Here is a 19,702-nt window from a genome sequence, read left to right as displayed (position 1 = left end):
CTGGGTTGGATGATCTGAAGAAGAAGCTCTACCTTGGAAACTTGAGAAGAAGGACAGCTCATTGCCACTCTATGGGGTAGCCCTGAAAAGACCAATGGGACTGCCAGTGCTGGCCGGCCCTGGAAAGTCCAAAGGCCAAAGAAATGACAAGATAGAAAACTAAATAGAAGTAAAGAAGAGATCAAGAGTGTCAGGTTAGCCGGGCGCGGTGGCTCAAGCCTGTAATCCCAGCACTTTGGGAGGCCGAGGCGGGCGGATCACAAGGTCAGGAGATCGAGACCACAGTGAAACCCCGTCTCTACTAAAAATACAAAAAATTAGCCGGGCGCGGTGGCGGGCGCCTGTAGTCCCAGCTACTCAGGAGGCTGAGGCAGGAGAATGGCGGGAACCCGGGAGGCGGAGCTTGCAGTGAGCCGAGATCGCGCCACTGCACTCCAGCCTGGGCAACAGCGTGAGACTCCGTCTCAAAAAAAAAAAAAAAAAAAAAAAAAAAAAAAAGAGTGTCAGGTTAGAAACAACAGAAAAAAAGGATTAATAGTAGCTAAAATTTACATACTAACATACATATGTGGCAGATACTGTTCTAAGTGCATTATAAACTTAATATTCCTTTAAAGTAGGTACTATCACTGCCCCCATTACACAGAAGGGGAACATGAAGGCACTAAGATTGCAGATAACCTGTTCAAGGTCACATAGAAAATGGCCAATCCAGGCTGGGAGCCAGTGGCTTACACCTGTAATCCCAAATCTTTGGGAGGCAGAGGCAGGAGGATCATTTGAGGCCAGGAGTTAAAGAGAACCCTGGATAGCACTGCAAGACTCCATCACTACAAAAAAAAAAAAAACGTTTTTAAGTTAGCTGAATGTGGTGGTACATGCCCATAGTAGTCCCAGCTACTCAGTAGGCTAAGCGGGGAGGATTGCCTGAGTCAAGGAGTTTGAGGCTGCAGTGAGCTATGACCACGTCACTGCACTCCAGCATGGGTGACCAAGCAAGATCCCATCTCTTAAAAATAAATAAATAAATAAATAAATAAATAAATAAATAAATAAATACTATGTCCACTGCCTCCAACAGATGCTCATGTGCACAGCTGACAAGTTTCATCAATTATCCTTGGTGCCACCTACGGCACTATTATCAGAAGTTGTAGAGCCTTAGCATGAAAACAGAGTTTGGCTTTCAATATGCCTTGTGCTTTTCTAGTAAATATATTTGTGCTTTTCCACCACGACAATTATCACAGCTCAATGGTGTTCATTAAATAGCCTCACGTTCTTGTACAACCCAAATGAGATCTGATTATTAAAGACCAAACTATTACAGAGGAACCAAGTAAAAAGAATAATGATTTCCCTCACAGTGTTCAGATAAGCCGGCCTGCTATTTGCTTTAGGGAACTATGTGACCTGCTCTGACTATAAAACAGCTTTCTTATGGCTGACGAGAAAATCTCCACATAGCTAACACTGAAAGGGATTGCAGATTGGAATAAATCAATCTTGCCAGCCTTGGAACTTTCCACATATACTATTTAGATTGACAGTGACAGAAGGCCAAGAGAAGTAAAAGTCTCCTTCAATAAGGATGAGTGCTTTTAAACACTAGCAGTCTCCAGAGTTTATTTTTATAACTCTTTAGAGTAGGATCGACACTTGAGACTTGAACTCTGTGTCTGCTCTTACTATGCTCTTTCAGTTGTTTACGGTTTGTAATTCAGGGTCTCCCTAGGGCCATTTCTGCTTCATGCAGGGGAAGTCTAAAGGAGAGGATTTAGCTTGAAGAAGTGTGGCCTGGGGACAAATCAGATTATACAAAATTTTTAAAAGACAAGAAGTCTGCACTTGCAAATACAGTCTGCCTCATCCGGGTCCCTGACTGGGAACCAAGGAAGGACACTGCCCAGCAAAATGCTTTATGCACCCTTTCACCTGGGCCTGGAATTCCTTCAACAGGAGACTAAGCTACAGCCTAGTAACTCTGATACACACCCAGCCACTTTGCAGAAAGCAGGTTTTAAGGGAGACAGAGCTTGGGGATGGAAGAAGGTCACAAAAGGGATTACTTAGAGAAACTAAAAAAAAAAAAAAAAAATCTATTTCTCAACTTTGCCAAAGGCCAGCTCCAACCCAAAGCTCAAAAAGAAGCAATTACATTTTACAGGAATGAATTTGCAAAACAGCAAGAGCAGGAAAAAAGTGTAATAAATACTCAACAAACATCATAGATATTCCAGTTAGAATCATATTCCAGCTAATCTGTGAACTCAATAAATTTTGATGGAAAACAAAGCTATTAAAGGTCAGAAAGGATGCTGTCTCCACCTGAAAAAGACAACTTAGGTTTGCTACACTGAAAGGCATCAGATAATAATAATAACAACATAAATAATAATAGCCAACAGTTAACCTGGAACATATACTATAGGAGACAACAAACTCTAAACCTATAAACTCACTTATGAAACCTTATTAACCCTCATACAACCATAAGATACATCTCTAAACTACACGTTAGCGTATCTATATATATGTCTCATTCTGTTGCCCATGCTGGAGCACAGTGGCATGATCAGGGCTTACTGTAGCCTCAACCTCTTGGCCTTAAGCAATCCTTCCACTTCAACCTCCCAAGGAGCTGGGTCTACAAAGGTATGCTACCGCGCTCGGCTAATTTTTGCATTTTCTGTAGAGGCGGGGTTTCACCACGCTGCCCAGGCTGGTCTCAAACTCCTGGCCTCAAGTGATCCACCTGCCTTGGCCTCCCACAGTGCTGGGATTACAAGCGTAAGCCACTTTGCCCTGCCAGTAAACATTATTTCATTAAAAATTAGAACAGATTTGAATTTATACTTTGCAGATTAAACAACTTAGCCTCATTGAATCTGTTATTTTTACTCAGAATTGGAAATAACTGGATGCTTTTAATTACTGTAAAGAGTCATTTGAAAGATCAATAATATTCTATAAGCAAGTATCTTCTATTTTAATTTTATAGCAGAATAGTTTTACTTACTTGGGGGCAGGTAGTTTTATTTAATTAGTTTTAAAGCTTCTGTCCAGCATCCCTGCTTTCAAGGAAAGCACAGAGCTCATGGAGCACAACCCACTGGGAACCTGCCGTCCCCAAGGTGGTAAGCAAAGGGAAGACCTCTAAGTTCTGAACTCCTTGCCTAAGAAATAAATGTCAAAGCTAAACAGAAAATGTGACAACTCATTATCATCCATCTTAAAAACGCGTATTTGTTGCCTGTTGCTAAATGAACAATCCAGAGATAATTTGACTCTTTTTGGTTTTGTTTATTTTTGTTTTTTTGTTTGTTTTTTGAGACAGGGTCTCTCTCTGTCACCCAGGCTAAAGTGCAGTGGTGCAATCATGGCTCACTGAAGCCTTGAACTCCTGGGCTCAAGCAATCCTCCCGCCTCTACCCCCCACCCAAATAGCTGGGACTACAGGCGCATGCCATGTCCAGTTAATTTTTTTATTTTTTGTAGATGTGAGGTCTACCTATGTTGCTCAGGCTGGTCTCAAACTCCTGAGCCCAAGCGATTCTCCCACCTTGGCCTCCCAAAGCTCTGGGATTACAGGCATGAACTACTGCGCCCAGACAATTTATTTTTTTCGATAGTGAATTAAGAATAGTAACAACGGCCAGGCACAGTGGCTCACGCCTATAATCTCAGCACTTTGGGAGGCCAAGGAGGGTGGATCACCTGAGGTCAGGAGTTCGAGATCATCCTGACGAACATGGTGAAACCCCATCTCTACAAAGTACAAAAAATTAGCCAGGCTTGGTGGCACAAGCCTGTAATCCCAGATACTCGGAAGGCTGAGGAAGGAGAATCGCTTGAACTCAGGAGGCGGAGGTTGCAGTAAGCCGAGATTGTGCCATTGGACTCCAGCCTAAGCAACAGGAACAAAACTCCGTCTCAAAAAAATAAATAAATAACATCAATGAATTGCGGCTATTTTGTGTTTTAAGAATCATAGCTATGCACACAAAAAGGTAAAGATATCTCTTCTTTTCTCCCATTCTAGGTAACGCTGGAATTACAAAAGACAGAGAATCTCACTGTGTGAACTCTGCCAATTCCCTTATGGGCTTTTGAAAAACTCTGACCACTTATTCATTCACTCATTCCACAAATACTTACTGAGGTCAGGCACACTACAAAAAGCGAGGGATAGGATGGTAAGCAAAAGCAGACTCGGTTTCTGACTTTCTCAGACTCAAGGGCTAGTACAGAAGAGAGACTCTAATAAATAATGGTACACAATGTAAACTTGCAACTGTGATGAGTGCCAAGGCTTTATGAGCACAAAGTAGGGGAGTCCAAAAAGTCTTCACTGAGAAAGTGACAGCTGGAGCTGAGCACTCAAGAATGAGACAAAGAGGGAGAGCTCAGGCAGAGAGAACATCAGTCTGTTGAGAAAGGAGCTCTGCAATTATGAAGCCCCAAAAGCCAGTGTGGCTGACAGACAGGGATCAGCAGAGTCTGAAGAGCAGGACGGGTCGAATCCAGCAGACCATGTTAAGCAGCTTTCACTTACAGGCGTCAGGAAACCCAGAAGGGTTTTAAACAAGAAGGTGATGATTTGGGTTTTCAGAAAGTTCAGATACAAGATCACGTATGTAATTGGCACACACTCTCTAGTTAAACTCTTCTGGTCTGTCAGTCTAGGCCTGGACCCTATTCTTAACAGCACCAAAAAGGTAATTCATTCAAATGGATGATTTGACTGTTTGGTATAACAGGAAGACTAGAGGATTGGGAGTCAAGGCTCCTGGGTTTTTATCTGTTTGGGAACACTGATCTAGTCATACACTTCTCTACCCCCATTTCCTCATTTGTAAAATGAAGAAGGTGAATGCTAGGACCACTCATCCATGGTGGTTCTGATTAGAAGGGAAAAAACGTACACTTTTAAAAATGCAAGTGGCTAATAAACATGAAAAGAAATTTCATAATCAGAAAAATGTAAATGCATTAAGATGGGCAAAAAAATCATTGCTGGCAAGGATACAGAACACCAGGAACTCATACTATTAAGTGGGAGTGTAAATGAGTACAATCACTTTGCAGGAGAACAATTTGGCAGTGTCTGGAAAGACTGAAAATGTACACGCTCCAACTTAGCAATTCCACCCACAAATGCATGCCCTAAATAACACATATACACAAGGAAACATACATAGAAATATTCACAGTAGCATCATTTTTAGTAGAAGCAAGCTAGAAACAGCCTAAATACCAGCAAGAGATTAAAGAAATGTAGTATATTCATAAAATGAAAAACTATATAGCAATTGAAATGAATGAAATGGTGCAATATATTTAGCAACAAGGACAAATCCCTAAACAAATCTGAGTGGAATAAAAACAAGTTGAGAAGGATACATGTAACTAGCTTTTATAAAATGTTTAATATATTAATATATGCACATTCATACGTACATTGTTTAATAACACATTCCTTTTTTTTCTTTTTTTGAGATAGAGTCTCGCTCTGTTGCCCAGGCTGAAGTGCAGTGGCGCAATCTCAGCTCACTACAAACTCTACCTGCTGGGTTCAAGTAATTCTCCTGCCTCAGCCTCCCAAGTAGCTGGGATTATAGATGCCCATCACCATACCCGGCTAATTTTTGTATTTTTAGTAGAGATGGGGTTTCACCATGTTGGCCAGGCTGGTGTCGAACTCCTGACCTCAGGTGATCCACCTGCTTCAGCCTCCCAAAGTGCTGGGATTATAGGCGTGAGCCACTGCACCTGGCCAACACATTCATTTTTAATAAAAGTACAAAGATATGCACGGACGCCAAGTGCCAAATTCAACACAGCAGTCACCTCTAGGGGAAGGGAGGTAAATGTGACCAGGGAAAGGGCTTAACTCAATTTATAATATTTTAATAGCTTAAAGTAGGTGGGGGATACACAGATAATTATGTTATTTTTTATGGCTGTTTCTATCTGGAAAATATAACAGCAACAACAAGGACAGGAGGAAGGGGAGAAAATCAAGTTGTTTTCATAAGTTAATTTTGCCAAAACAACAGAACCTAATTATATATAAATATATACTTGGGAAGAAAAGGCGTTGGACCCGACCTTGAACTAGAAAGCAAGAGGCTTCTCTATAAATAAGGAGATTGCAACAGATGATGCCTAAGGTCCTTTCCAGATAGAAAATTTCACTTCCCTATTCTACCTGCTTCCTCAGCTGGGGGTCGGGCACTGGCAACAGAGGGGCTAAGACACGGCTTTCCCCACAGAGACCACATTTAATTCAAGTTGAGGTTATAAAACTTGCATTTACTTACTTCCCTCTAAAATCTTGTTTTCATTCCCTCGCTCACACTTGATGTATATATTCATTAGCTGGGGCTGCCATAACCAACCACCATAGATTGGGTGGCTTGAACAACAGAAACGTACTCTCAGAATTGTGGAGGCCAGAAGTCCAAGACCAAGGTGCCAGCAGAGTTGGTTCCTTCTGAGGCCTCTCTTCTTGGCTTACAGAAGGCCATCTTCTCCTCCCTGTGTGCTATATCCAAATCTCCTCTTCTTATGAGGGTACCACTCATACTGGATTAGGGCCTACCCTTATAATCCCACTTTCACTTCATTACCTCTGTAAAGACCTTATCTCCAAATATGGCCACATTTTAAGGTACTGGCGGTTAAAACTTCAACATACCAATTTTGGTAGGGACAAAGATTCACCCCCTAATAATAGGGTGGTCCTAAAATCTTCCTATTGACAGTCTTGTGAAGGTTTGTGAAGAGCAGTAGTAAAGTTATTCTAATTCTATAACTATTTGCTTCTTGTCACTAAAATGTTAACCTTTTTTGTAATTAACATAAGCACAATTAGTATATAGAGCTGCTTAAAATGAAGTAATTTATTAAGTTTAGCTATGTATGCTATTCAAGTGAGATTAATTCTTTCTGATGTTGAAATTAAATAGTTGTCTTTCCGCCTCTTCCCACCTCTCCCCCAAGATGGAGTCTTGCTCTGTTGCCCAGGCTGGAGTGCAGTGGCATGCTCTCGGCTCACCGCAACCTCCACTTCCCGGGTTCAAACAATTCTCCTGCCTCAGCCTCCCAAGTAGCTGGGATTACAGATGACTGCCACCATGCCCGGCTAATTTTTTTGTATTGTCACTAGAGACAGGGTCTCACCATGGTAGCCAGGCTGGTCTCAAACTCCTGACCTCGTGATCTGCCCGTCTCGTCCTCCCAAAGTGCTGGGATTACAGGCGTGAGCCACCGTGCCTGGCTAGTTGTCTTTATTTTAACAGAAATGCATTCATTTTCTAGAAATAATCCTGTTGGAAAAACAACACACAACTGGTTTCAAGGACCAACATCTGGTGCCAAAAATGACACACATATGATTTCTCCACGATGTTTTTTCAATGGTGTCTGCTAATGGAGAGGTGTCGCAGTTTCAGAGTTAGTCCATAGCAACACATGCGGCATTGTATGATGCACAGTTGGCCAGCCTGTCCCACTTCCAGCATGGTGCTCACTTAATTTAGCCCAGTGAGTGACAAATTGAACTCTGCTGGCTTGGCCCACGAAAGTCTCAATGTCTGCTAACCCACACAGAGCCTCCTTTCTTGAGCCTGTAAGTCATGGGAATGGGAGCCAGGTCTCATTAGGGCAAAGCCATCAAAGGACACTGGGAATCATGGAAACCGGCCATTTCGGAACAGTCAACATGCCAAAAGCCTAAAATGCCCCAGTGTGAGCGGCTGAAGGATACTGTTCCTCCAAGCCACAGACATGTCTATTTTTAGCTTGGGGAAATTGTGGTTTTGGCCAAGTCATACCTTACAACAAAGGCAAGTGAGCACATCATCAAAGCATGTCCCAAAAGAACAGGTATTTATTAGGTCCAACTTCATTTGCAAAAATAAAGGAGTCAGAGGAAACAGAGAACATCAAATACTCATGTCAGATCCTGACCCCCCAAAATTGTACTTGAATAAGGTAGTCACTAGTAGACAAATACAAGTCCAGCCTACCAACATCTTCCATGTGACTCTAAAGGTAGTTACAATACTCTTGAAAGACAAAGTTTTCAAAATAGACTTTGATTTTTCAGAGGTCCACAATCACCCACTCTTCAAGTGAAATCTAAACTGTCACCTCTTCCTCAATGAATGGTCACTGAATCTACACAAATGCTGTTTCTAATGTAATTAACAGGAATTCAGCAGAGAGTTCATGCTGTTTACCTTGGTAAAGAATAGATCCTGGGCTGGGCACTGTGGCTCACACCTGTAATCCCAAGTCAAACTTTAGGAGGCCGAGGTGGGAAGATCACCTGAGGTCAGGAGTTCAAGACCAGCCTGGCCAATATGGTGAAACCACATCTCTACCAAAAATACAAAAATTAGCCGGGCTTGGTGGTGCACACTTGGAGGCTGAGACACAAAAAATGCTTGAACCTGGGAGGCACAGGTTGCACTGAGCCAAGATCATGACAGTGCACTCCAGTCTGGGTGACAGAGCGAGACTCTGTCTCAGAAAAAAAGAATAGATTGCACCAAGTTTAAATGTGGAGGTCTCCTGGGAAACAAGGTGTTAACCCCTGTGAATTATCTTGTTGGCACTTCAAGTTCTTGTTATTTGTAAGTGGAAGTAGTAGTGATTATATCCATTTTTAAAAAGGAATAATGCTTCAAATCTGTGACAACTAAAATTACTCTTATAGAGTACGTCAGAAAAACCTTCAGTAATTAATTTGCTTTTCTAAAGTTATCACACTTTGTAGAATTACATTTTTCCCAAGTAGTATAAATGTACATATAGTTAACATTAGACTTATCTATCATATATGAAAATAAAACCTTCAAACAATTTCAAAATTTCATATATGAAAACACAAAAAATCAAGGCAGAATTTTCAAACTGTCCATATCAGAATCTATCACTCTACTGTACCAGAAAACCTTAAGTCCTTCCTGTTTTTCCCATTATGCTGTAGGTACCAGCTAATTTGACTTCAATTTCAAAGTAAATTTACTGAGTTCCCTCAACTGTCTACAGTAACACATTTGTCAAGTCAATGTGCTTAAAGCATCAGAATTTCAAATTGGAACATCTAAGTCCACTGGATTTCCCAAAGAGCATTCAGAAAAATATTTTACAGAAACAGCAAAAATCAAACCTATAAGCCAAGTATTTATAGTTTTTAAAAAATTTTTTGGAAAACTAAAAATACATACCAATTTTTTTTTTTCATTCTGGGGTTCCTTTAGATAAATTTAAGTGTTGATTTGCAGAATATTAACAATTGCAGGAGAGGGATACGCCGGACAAAGAGATAATTCTTTAAAACAGTTGCCAACTAAAAACCAGATCAAAAATGAAAATGCTACTTCTCTGAAATTATTAACGACAGCAATCATTCCATCCTGTTCTCTGACTATCCCTACCTTTTTCCCTCCCACTCTCTCCATCTAACAATTCCTCAATCCCATTGGACCTACACGCCATTGACCCTTTCACCATTGTTTACTATTTTCTTGTCTTCAAATTTCTTAGCCAGCTTAGATCCATAGTCTATCATCATAATCATGTCACTGCACACACCTTCACCTCCCTAGCTTCTCTTTTCATTCCATTTGGCTCACCTGTCTAAACACTAAACCTAGCCAAACCCAAAACTTACCTCCTCCACAACTATACAAGTGCTTTTGAATATGGCTAGAAAAACAAACTCAACTAGACGGACAGGTCACATTTTCAAGTCACGGTCACTAACTTCAAACAGCAGAGCACTTACTGCAGTCAGGCAATCCTAACACACTCCACACCATCCATCTTCCACTCTCCCAGAAAACTATTTCGTACCTCACCCTCTTATTTCAAACCTCCAACAGGGCCTCTTCCATCCTCACTCTCAGCTGATGATAGAGCCAAAAGCTCTCACCACTGCATATACTAACCTGCCTGTAGCTGGGCCCATGGACAGTATTCTGCCTGCCCTCCTATTCCTATGGATGGTATGTCTGTTTCCTTGTCTAAGGCCAACCTCCCAACTTTGTGCACTAGGCCTCAGCCATTATTAACCATTCAAGGGCATGCCTCCAGAAATTCTACCCACTTCTTCTGTATCATTCATTTCCTTTCTCCACTTAAGCAACCACTAGCAAATGGGAACAAATAAATACGTTGTTTTCCATCTTTAAAAAAATAAACTTTGACCCTTATTTCCCTTCTATGTCTTCTATTCCACTTCTCTGTTCCACATTACAGTAAAACTCAAAAAAGTTGTCTCTACTTATCTCCAATTTAACTTCTTTTATTATCCCTTAAGCTAATTCCAGTCCATCTGTCACCACCACTGTTCCTTCGAACTGCTCTTCTCACTGTCACCAGTGACCTTCATACCACTAAATCCAATGGTCAGTTCTCAGTCCTCATCACCCTCGACCTCTCAACAGCATCTGAGACAGAGGGTCATTTCCTCTATTCTTTTTTTTTTTAGACAGGGTCTCACTCTGTTGACCAGGCTGGATCTACTACAGGTGCACTCCACCACATGCAGCTAATTTTTGCATTTTTTGGTAGAGATGGGGTTTCACTATGTTGTCCAGACTGGCCTCAAACTCCTGGGCTCAAGCAATCCACCTGCCTCGGCCTCCCCAAATGCTGTGAATACAGGTGTGAGCCACCACGCCCAACCCATATCCTCTACTCTTGAAACACTTTCATCTTTAGGCTCCAGAACGTCATCACTACATCACAGGCTTTTGCTCAGTCTAGGCTGAGTCCTCTTCAAATCCCAAGCCTGTAAACACTGAAGTGCTCCAGAGCTTGGTCCTTGAACCTCTTTGCAACTGATTCTTGCTCTCTGGGTAACTTCATCCAGTGTCATGGCTTTAGATATCAACTATATACTGATGCTTCTCCAATGTATGTTTCCAGCCCAGATCTCTCCCTAAAAGTCCAGCTTTATATATTCCTTTGCCTTTTCTACATCTCTACTTAAATACCTACTATGTCCAAAACTGAACCTCTGATCCTCCCCTGCAAACTTGCTCCTTCTACAATCCTCCTCATTTCAGTGTACACCAAGCCAACTCCACCCTTCTAACAGCTCAGACAGAAAACTCTGGCATCATCTTTGACTCTCCTCTTTTCTCTCATCTCCCAGATCCAATCTATCATCAAATCCTGTTGGTTCTATCTTTGAAAATATGAAATATATAAAAACCACATCTCACTACTCCACAACTAACACTATCCTATCTCAGCTGGATGAGCAAGAGCTTCCTATCTGGTCTCTCCACCTGGCATTGTCACTCTCAACAGACATCAGAGTGACCTCAATAAGTTGGATTATATCACTCCTCAGAATCCTCCAGTGACTTTCCATCTCTCTGAGGCAAAAGCCAGTCTTTGCATAAAGCCTTGCATGAGGGACCAGGTTACCTCACCTTCTACCACTCCTTCCCCAGCTTACTCCACCCTGGCCACACTGGTCTTGCTGCTTCTTGAAAAGATGGACGCAGCGCACCTCGGAGCCTTTCCACAGTGTCCTCAGCTTGGTTTACTCTTCCTGCTGATAGCCGCGTGCTACCACCTCGATTTCTTCAAGCCTTTGCTCAGATGTTACCTTCTGAATGAGGCCTCCCTAGTGACTCTGTTTATAATTGCCGTATTCCCTACTCCCTTTCCCCCACTTTGTCTCTGCTGCCATCACTGATATTTCTCCACTGCGATAACAATAGTATGATAAACTGTATGCTCTTGATTTCTAGTTTATTATCTGTCTTCCCCAACTAAAATGTAAGTTCAGGAGAGCCCCAACCACCCAGGCTCAAGCAAGTCTTCCACCTCAGCCTCCCAAGTAGCTGGGACTACCGGCAGGTGCCACCATGCCTGGCTAATTTTTTTATTTTTAGTAGAAACAAGGTCTCACTATGTTGCTCCAGCTGGTCTCAAACTCCTGGGCTCAGGAGATCCTCTTACCTCAGCCTCCCAAAGTGCTAGGATTACAGGCGTGAGCCACTGCACCCAGCCTAAAGCATTTTTTAAATGAATGAAAAGGATATAGCCTTAAAATAGTGTTTACCAGTAGGGAGGAAGGGATGTAAATGTATTGCTGAGGAATACAAAAGGAATTTTAAATACATTTTAAATAATCTATATCTTAAAATGAAATAGCTGAAGTAAATATTGCAAAAATTAACAATTGTTAAAGCTAGGTGGTAAGTGCATGGATGACAATGTATCAATAAATGTGAAAATATTTTACAGTTTTTTAAAAACTAGAATTGAGAAAATCAACATTTCTTTGCTTTTATTACCAGAAATGTAGTTTATAAGATTTGTCAGATAACTCTGTTAAACATATAAAAATGAATGTACATGAAATCCCAGCACTTTGGGAGGCCAAGGCAGGCAGATCACTTGAGGCCAGGAGTTCAAGACTAGACTAGCCAACATGGCGAAACCCGGTTTCTACTAAAAATACAAAAATTAGCTGAGCATGGTGGTGCATGCCTGTAGTCCCAGCTACTCGGGAGGCTCAAGTGAGAGAACTGCCTGAACCTGGGAGATGGAGGTTTCAGTGAACCCAAGGGATGGAGCCGAGATCCCGCCACTGCACACTCCAGCCTGGGTGACAAAGTGAGTGAGACTCCATTCCAAAAAAAAAAAAAAGAATCTACAAGAAACTATGGAATAGGTAAGTAAATATATAAAAATCATTTTATAAATTATTTCTAGTTTTTCCTATGTCTACAATTCCAACTGAAAGACTGCAGTAGCCAATGGAGCAGACATCATAAACATTAAAACAATGACTGCTTAAAGCACATAAGCTCCTTGAGACAGCAAGGATTCAAAAGAAACAAGTAATTATTGCAAGAAAATATACATATCAACCAATGTAGTTTTCAATGCATCTTGAATAGTTTTCTTTCAAATGCAATTTTTAAATCCCTCAGATATTTAATAAAACAGTAAAACATTTTTTCTAACATTGGACTCAATCAACATGACGAATTAAAATTTAAGCGAACCTTTCCATCCAATGCATCTGACTTCTAGTGACTATCTAACAAGGAGCCAAATGCAGTCATCCAAGCGATACCAATTTAAACTTTCCTTATTCAAGCCAATTACCAAAACTGCGTCCCAATTTCAGGCCCAGAAACTGCCAGACCAGGTGCGTACATTACTGACAGGGAAACAGAGACCACCTGAGAAGGAAAGGCCTTTGTGTTTCTGCCAAAATAAAAGGCATCAGAGTTTTCTTCCAATGAATCACTATCTAAAATTGTCCTAGGCCAGAAGGGCCTGTGGTTACCTAATCTCTTAAAGCATAAGCAAAGTCTTCAGGATTCTGATACTGTCACTTTTGTAGAACAAGAGCAATGAAAACATTCAGAAGATAAGGCATCACATTGGCCCTGAAGATCTCAAATGGAACCTGGCATCAGAATTCCTATTCAGGACTTTCAGTGGCAGGACTCGCCTACCTCGTGGAGAAAGATGACAGCCTTTAAAAGAAAGGAAGATTGGCCGGGCGCGGTGGCTCAAGCCTGTAATTCCAGCACTTTGGGAGGCCGAGACGGGCGGATCACAAGGTCAGGAGATCGAGACCATCCTGGCTAACACGGTGAAACCCCGTCTCTACTAAAAATACAAAAAAAAAAAAAAAAATAGCCGGGCGATGTGGCGGGCACCTGTAGTCCCAGCTACTCGGGAGGCTGAGGCAGGAGAACGGCGTGAACCCGGGAGGCGGAGCTTGCAGTGAGCTGAGATCTGGCCACTGCACTCCAGCCTGGGCGGCAGAGCGAGACTCCGTCTCAAAAAAAAAAAAAAAAAAGAAGGGAAGATAGCTGGGTGCAGGAAACAAAAGGCCAGGTTCCATGTGCCCAGGGAACTCTACAGTGCCCCTTTGGCTATAATGACATCTCTTTATTTATAAAACAGAAATAATTATATTCATCATCTAATAAAGACCTCCAAAACCTTAAGAGAAAAGAAGCAAAAGTGCAAATGAATGTCATGAACCTGCACAACAATTTCGCAACCCGACTCTCTGAGTTCCAGACATTTCCCCAAGTACCCACAGGAGGAAGGACTTAGGTCGCATCAGCAAGTGGGGAAAGGAAACTAACATTTGTGAATTACAGGATAGCATGACTCCTGAGTGCCTAGAACACAGTAAGGGACTCAACCAAATCTGATTTAATCCTCAAAACAACCCTACTAGGCAGCATTATGAGTCCCACTTAATAGATAAGAAAGGACTAAGGAGAACCAAATAAACTGCCAAAGAAAAACAAACAAGTACAGAAACTATGGAAAAACTCCAGTAAGTAGTGGACCTAGCACTTCAACCCACTTCAGTCTGATTCCAAAGCACCCGCACCAATTCATCCACATGTTTAGTGATGTCCAAAAGAAACACAGTATGAGCAACATATGTCATTTTAAATTTTCTAGTAGTCACATTAAAGAAGTAAAAAAGAGGCTGAGCATGGTGGCTCATGCCTATAATCCCAGCACTTTGAGAGGCTAAGGCAGGAGGATTGCTTGAGGCAGGAGTTCGAGACGAGCCTAGGAAACATAACAAGACTCTGACTCTACATAAAATAAAATTTAAAAATTAGCCAGGTGTGGTGGTGCCATCCTGTAGTCTCAGCTACTGGGAAGACTAAAGTGGGAGGATCACCTGAGCCCAAGAGTTTAAGGCTACACTGACGTATGATCACACACTGCACTCCAGCCTGGGCGACAGAGTGAGACCTTGTCTCAAAAAAAATTAAAAAATTAAATAAAAATAAGCAGTGAAACGTATTTTGATAATATATTTTACATAACCAATGTACCCAAAATACTATCAATTCATTGTGCCATCAATATAAAACAACTAAAAAGTTTTCCATTCTTTTTCTCATACTAAATCTTAGAAATTTACACTTACGGAATCCTTCAATTTGGACTAGCCACATTTAGTGCTCAATAGGCACTTGTGGCTAACAGCCACTGGTACTGCGACAGCACAGGTCTCTATCACACTGACTCCCATAAGCAAAAGGACTATCCCTCGGGGCCCAAGATGGATAGATATTCTCTGCCTCAGAGCTGGTAGAAAAGAGAAGCACATTCCTGGAAGCACCATGCACCTTCTTTCCTTGAGTCGAGCGCATGTCAGCTGAAAAGTTTCCTCCTTGGTGATGCCTTCCCTGGCACAAAGTCACTCATCACCTCCACCTGTCACCCTCCTCCACGGGTCCTCTTCTATTTTCCTCCTGACATTTATCAGTAAACTATTTGGTTCGTTTATTTGTTCACTGTTCATTGACCGTCTTCACCAACACTGTGGCCCACTAAAGTATTTTTCTTTCTTTTTATAGAGACAAGGTCTTACTATGTTGCCTTGGCTGGTCTCAAACGCCTGGCCTCAAGCTATTCTCCCGTGTCAGCCTCTCAAGAGTTTAAAATTTAAGCTCCATGATAGCAGATCCTTTTCTGTATCTTTCATTACTCTTTCCAACACCTGGAACAGTGTTTGACACACAGAAGGTATTCAATAAATACTGGTTGCATTAATGAATTGCTATAGCAAAAAGGGTATAAATTTCCTCCCCCACAAACTAGGAAATGCATTTCCCATAGAACAATGTCGTATGGAAATTCGTTTCCCAGACTCGCCCACCAAAGTCTACTTAACCCATAATGTAACAAAACCTAGGAGGAAACAACAGGGCACATGATAATGGCAGCAAGAGATTTAGTAAAGCAAAACCTCCTCAAATGCCCAGGGCATGATCATCACTTTCACCTTCCTACAGGCCCTGAAACATAGCAGGCTTTCAATATGAACAAATCAGTTGATTCTAAAGAGAAATTACAGCTACACGATGGGTTAAATGATCATTTATGGGCTATCCTGGGAATCCAACCAACAATTACAGCACTGCTGTAAAAGATGTTGCAAGTGGTGTTCCCTAATTTAGGTGAGGTCCCCCTGTTATATATGTCTGTTTGGTTTTTTTTTTTTTGGTTTTTTTTTTGTTTTTTTTTTGTTTTAAAAAAAAGAACTACTCTGGCCAGTCACAGTGGCTTAGGTCTGAAATCCCAGGACCCAGCACTCTGGGTGTCTGAAATAGGAGGATCACTTAAGCTCAGGACATTGAGACCAGCATGGAAAAGATAGTGAGAACTTGTCTCTACAAAAAATAAAAAATTAGCTTGGCATGGTGACATATGCCTATAGTCCTGAGGAGGCTGAAGCAAAAAGATTGCTTGAGCCCAGGAGTTCAAGGCTGCAGTGAGCCCGGATTGTACTAATGTACCCCACCCTCGGTAACAGAGATAGACCCCATCTCAAAAAAAAAAAGAAAAAAGAAAAGAAAAGAAAAAACTACTATTGTGTGAAGCAACAGAAATTCAACCCAAACTAGCTTAAATAAATAAGGGAAATTTATTGTAAAGATTTTGAGGACCCCAGTTGGATCTCAGAACTCTAACCAGAAACCCAAATGCCGCCAGAACTTTCACTCCATCTCCAGGATCCAACCCTCTGGGTAACAGAGTCACATCCTCCCATCCCCTAACTGTGGCTTCCTCCACTCCTTCAGGACTTATGATTAGAACTATGGCCCCTAACAGGACCAGCACTTTCACACTGCTATTTAAACACCCAGGAATTCCTTGGTCTTCTAGCCTCTGACCCATTTCAAAGATGCTTGGCCCTAGCTGGGCGCAATGCTCACACATATGATCCCAGCACTTCGGGAGACCAAGGCAGGCAGATCACTTGTTTAAGACCAGCCTGGGCAACATGGCAAAACCTCATCTCTACAAAAAAATACAAAAATTACCTGGGCGTGGTGGTACGCGCCTGTAGTTCCAGCTACTCAGGAGGCTGAGGCAGAATTTCTTGAGCCTGGGAGGTCAAGGCTGCAGTGAGCCAAGACAGTGCCACTGCACTCTAGCCTGGGTGACAGAACGAGATCCTAGCTCAAAAAATTCCCTGGCCCAGTTTGGCAGGTGCTTATCCTCGGACTCAGCATCAGGTCAGGCTGCACTAACAATAACGACAGGAGCACCTGGGTATAAGAGGTGATTCCTAGAAAAGGGGTGCCAGGCAGATGACCCCAATGTAGTCCTTTACAGCTCCCCTTAAACACTGCACTTCACGTTCATTATCTCATCACACGTGAAACTACCTGTGTAAAGTTTACCTTTCTTAACTAGTTGATCCTGCCAGTTTAAAAAAAAAAAAGGAAAATAGGGCTGGGCATGGTGGCTCAAGCCTGTAATCCCAGCACTTTGGGAGGCCGAGACGGGCGGATCATGAGGTCAGGAGATCAAGACCATCCTGGCGAACACAGTGAAACCCCGTGTCTACTAAAAATACAAAAAAATTAGCCAGGTGTGGTGGCAGGCGCCTGCAGTCCCAGCTACACAGGAGGCTGAGGCAGGAGAATGGCGTGAACCCGGGAGGCAGAGCTTGCAGTGAGCCGAGATTGCGCCACTGCGCTCCAGCCTGGGCAACAGAGCGAGACTCCATCTCAAAAAAAAAAAAGGAAAATAAAGTTTACCTTTCATATTAAGGCATATGATTAAAGAAGGCAGAATATGTATTCTCTTGGTCTCCACTGTTATCCCCTCATGAGGAGCAGTTTCTGGCCCCTAGATGCCCCTCAGAATATTTTGGTTAAGCAAATGCAATTATTTTAAAATGAAATTTTAAGGTGAAGCTATACAGTCAATGTAATACTCCTCATTAAGAACTTTTTATGCAGACTAATCATGGATTAAAACTCTTAATGGCAGAAAAAACCTCCTCCCATTCACAGGTAAGCACCCAGAACAATTCAGTGGGGAACCTAGTGTCACAGACCATAAAATCCTATAGCTGGGCACGGTGGCTCACGCCTGTAATCCCAGCACTTTGGGAGGCCAAAGTGGGTGGATCCCCTGAGGTCAGGAGTTTGAGACCAGCCTGACCAAAATGAAGAAACCCCATCTCTACTAAAAAATACAAAATTAGCTAGGCGTGATGGTGCATGCCTGTAATCCCAGCTGCTCAGGAGGCTGAGGCAGGAGAATTGCTTGAACCCAGGAGACGGACGTTGCGGTGAGCTGGGGTCGTGCCATTGCACTCCAGTCTGGGCAACAAGACTGAAACTCTGTCTCAAAAAAAAAAAAAATTCCGATAATACCTTGACTGAAACTACTTTGTCTAAATAGTTCCTACACACACACTAGCTAGGTTCCCCACAGGAAGCAATGCCATAGGCGGCAACTTAACAGTAGACACTCTATCAAGAAAAGTGATAGGGCTCAGAAAAACAAATCTGCAAAGTGAACCCTCAAGTAACAAAAGCAGCAAAGGAGTAGGAGGGAAGAGGACAGCATCATGTTTACAGCCTAACAAAGGGCAAGACGCCCCGGGACTGCAGCAACACAAGCTTCCACTAACAAAGTGACCCAATTTAGCTGGCACAGGAAATTCAAATTCCGGTTAAGGTAGGATCTCTACAGGGCATGTAAATTTGTGGTGCCAGACTTTTTGGGGACATTCTAAATGTTGCACTTTACTGGTGATATTAAATATTAATTCATGTACTCAAACCCAAAGTAAAATATCTCTAATTTGTTAGTGAAAAAGTTGAGGTACAATACTATAGAAAAACTAGGCTGGGCATGGTGGCTCACACCTGTAATCCCAGCACTTTGGGAGGCCAAGGCAGGTGAATCACCTGAGGTCAGGAGTTCGAGACCAGCCTGGCCAACATGGCGAAACCTGTCTCTATCAAAAATACAAAAATCACCTGGGCATGGTGGCGGCCACCTGTAATCCCAGGTACTCAGGAGGCTGAGGCAGGAGAATTGCTTGAACCTGGGAGGCGGAGGATGCAGTGAGCCAAGCTCACGCCACTGCACTCCTACACTCCAGCCTGGGCAACAGAGCAAGATTCCGTCAAAAAAAAGAAAAAAAAAAGTACAGTATATAATTTGTTCAATTATTCAATTGTTAGTAGTAATGTGCCCATTTTAAAGATGGGAGCCTCAGAGGCAAGTAACTTGGCACAAATCAGTTTAGCTAGAAATGGCTAAAAGAATACTTCAACTGAGGTCGTTAATACTAAATCCATTATTCTTCCTACTGCTTCAGAAACCAGATAATTTTGGTTAAAGTATTTCTTAAATTTATAATGCCGGGCATCATGGTGCACACCTGCAGTCCCAGCTACTTGGGAGGCTGAGGCAGGAGAACTGCTTGAACCCAGGAGGCAGAGGTTGCAGGAGCCGAGATCACGTCACTGTACTCCAGCCTGGGCGACAGAGCAAGACTCTGTCTCAAAAATAAATAAATAAGCTGGGAACAACAGACACCAGGGCCTACTTGAGAGTGGCCCCAGTGAGGACCGAAAAACTACCTATCAGGTATTATGCTATTTACTAGGGTGACAAAATTATCTGTACACCAAACCCCATGACATGTAATTTACCCATGTAACAAACCTGCACATGTACCCCTTGAACCTAAAATAAAAGCTGAAAAGAAAAAAAAAAAATCTAGAGAGGTGGAGGAGCCTGATCATAGAGTCATTAGTCACACTGGAGATTTGGGGCTTTATTCTGTGTTAGGAAATTCTTGAAAGAATTTTCAAGAGTGTGAAATGATAATGGGTTTAAATTTTAGACGTGG

General features: G+C 42.2%; 1 protein-coding gene across 1 annotated transcript in view; it reads right to left on the bottom strand.

Moving 5' to 3' along the window:
• The window catches only part of CRACD (capping protein inhibiting regulator of actin dynamics), a 279,136-nt gene that overhangs the window by 221,572 nt on the left and 37,862 nt on the right, over window positions 1–19,702 (bottom strand). The window lies entirely within an intron of this gene.

Source organism: Macaca thibetana, chromosome 5 (genome assembly GCF_024542745.1).
Source record: "Macaca thibetana thibetana isolate TM-01 chromosome 5, ASM2454274v1, whole genome shotgun sequence".
Classification (NCBI taxonomy): domain Eukaryota; kingdom Metazoa; phylum Chordata; class Mammalia; order Primates; family Cercopithecidae; genus Macaca; species Macaca thibetana.
Note: the sequence above shows the minus strand (reverse complement) of the source record. Positions and strands in the feature narration are given on the sequence as shown.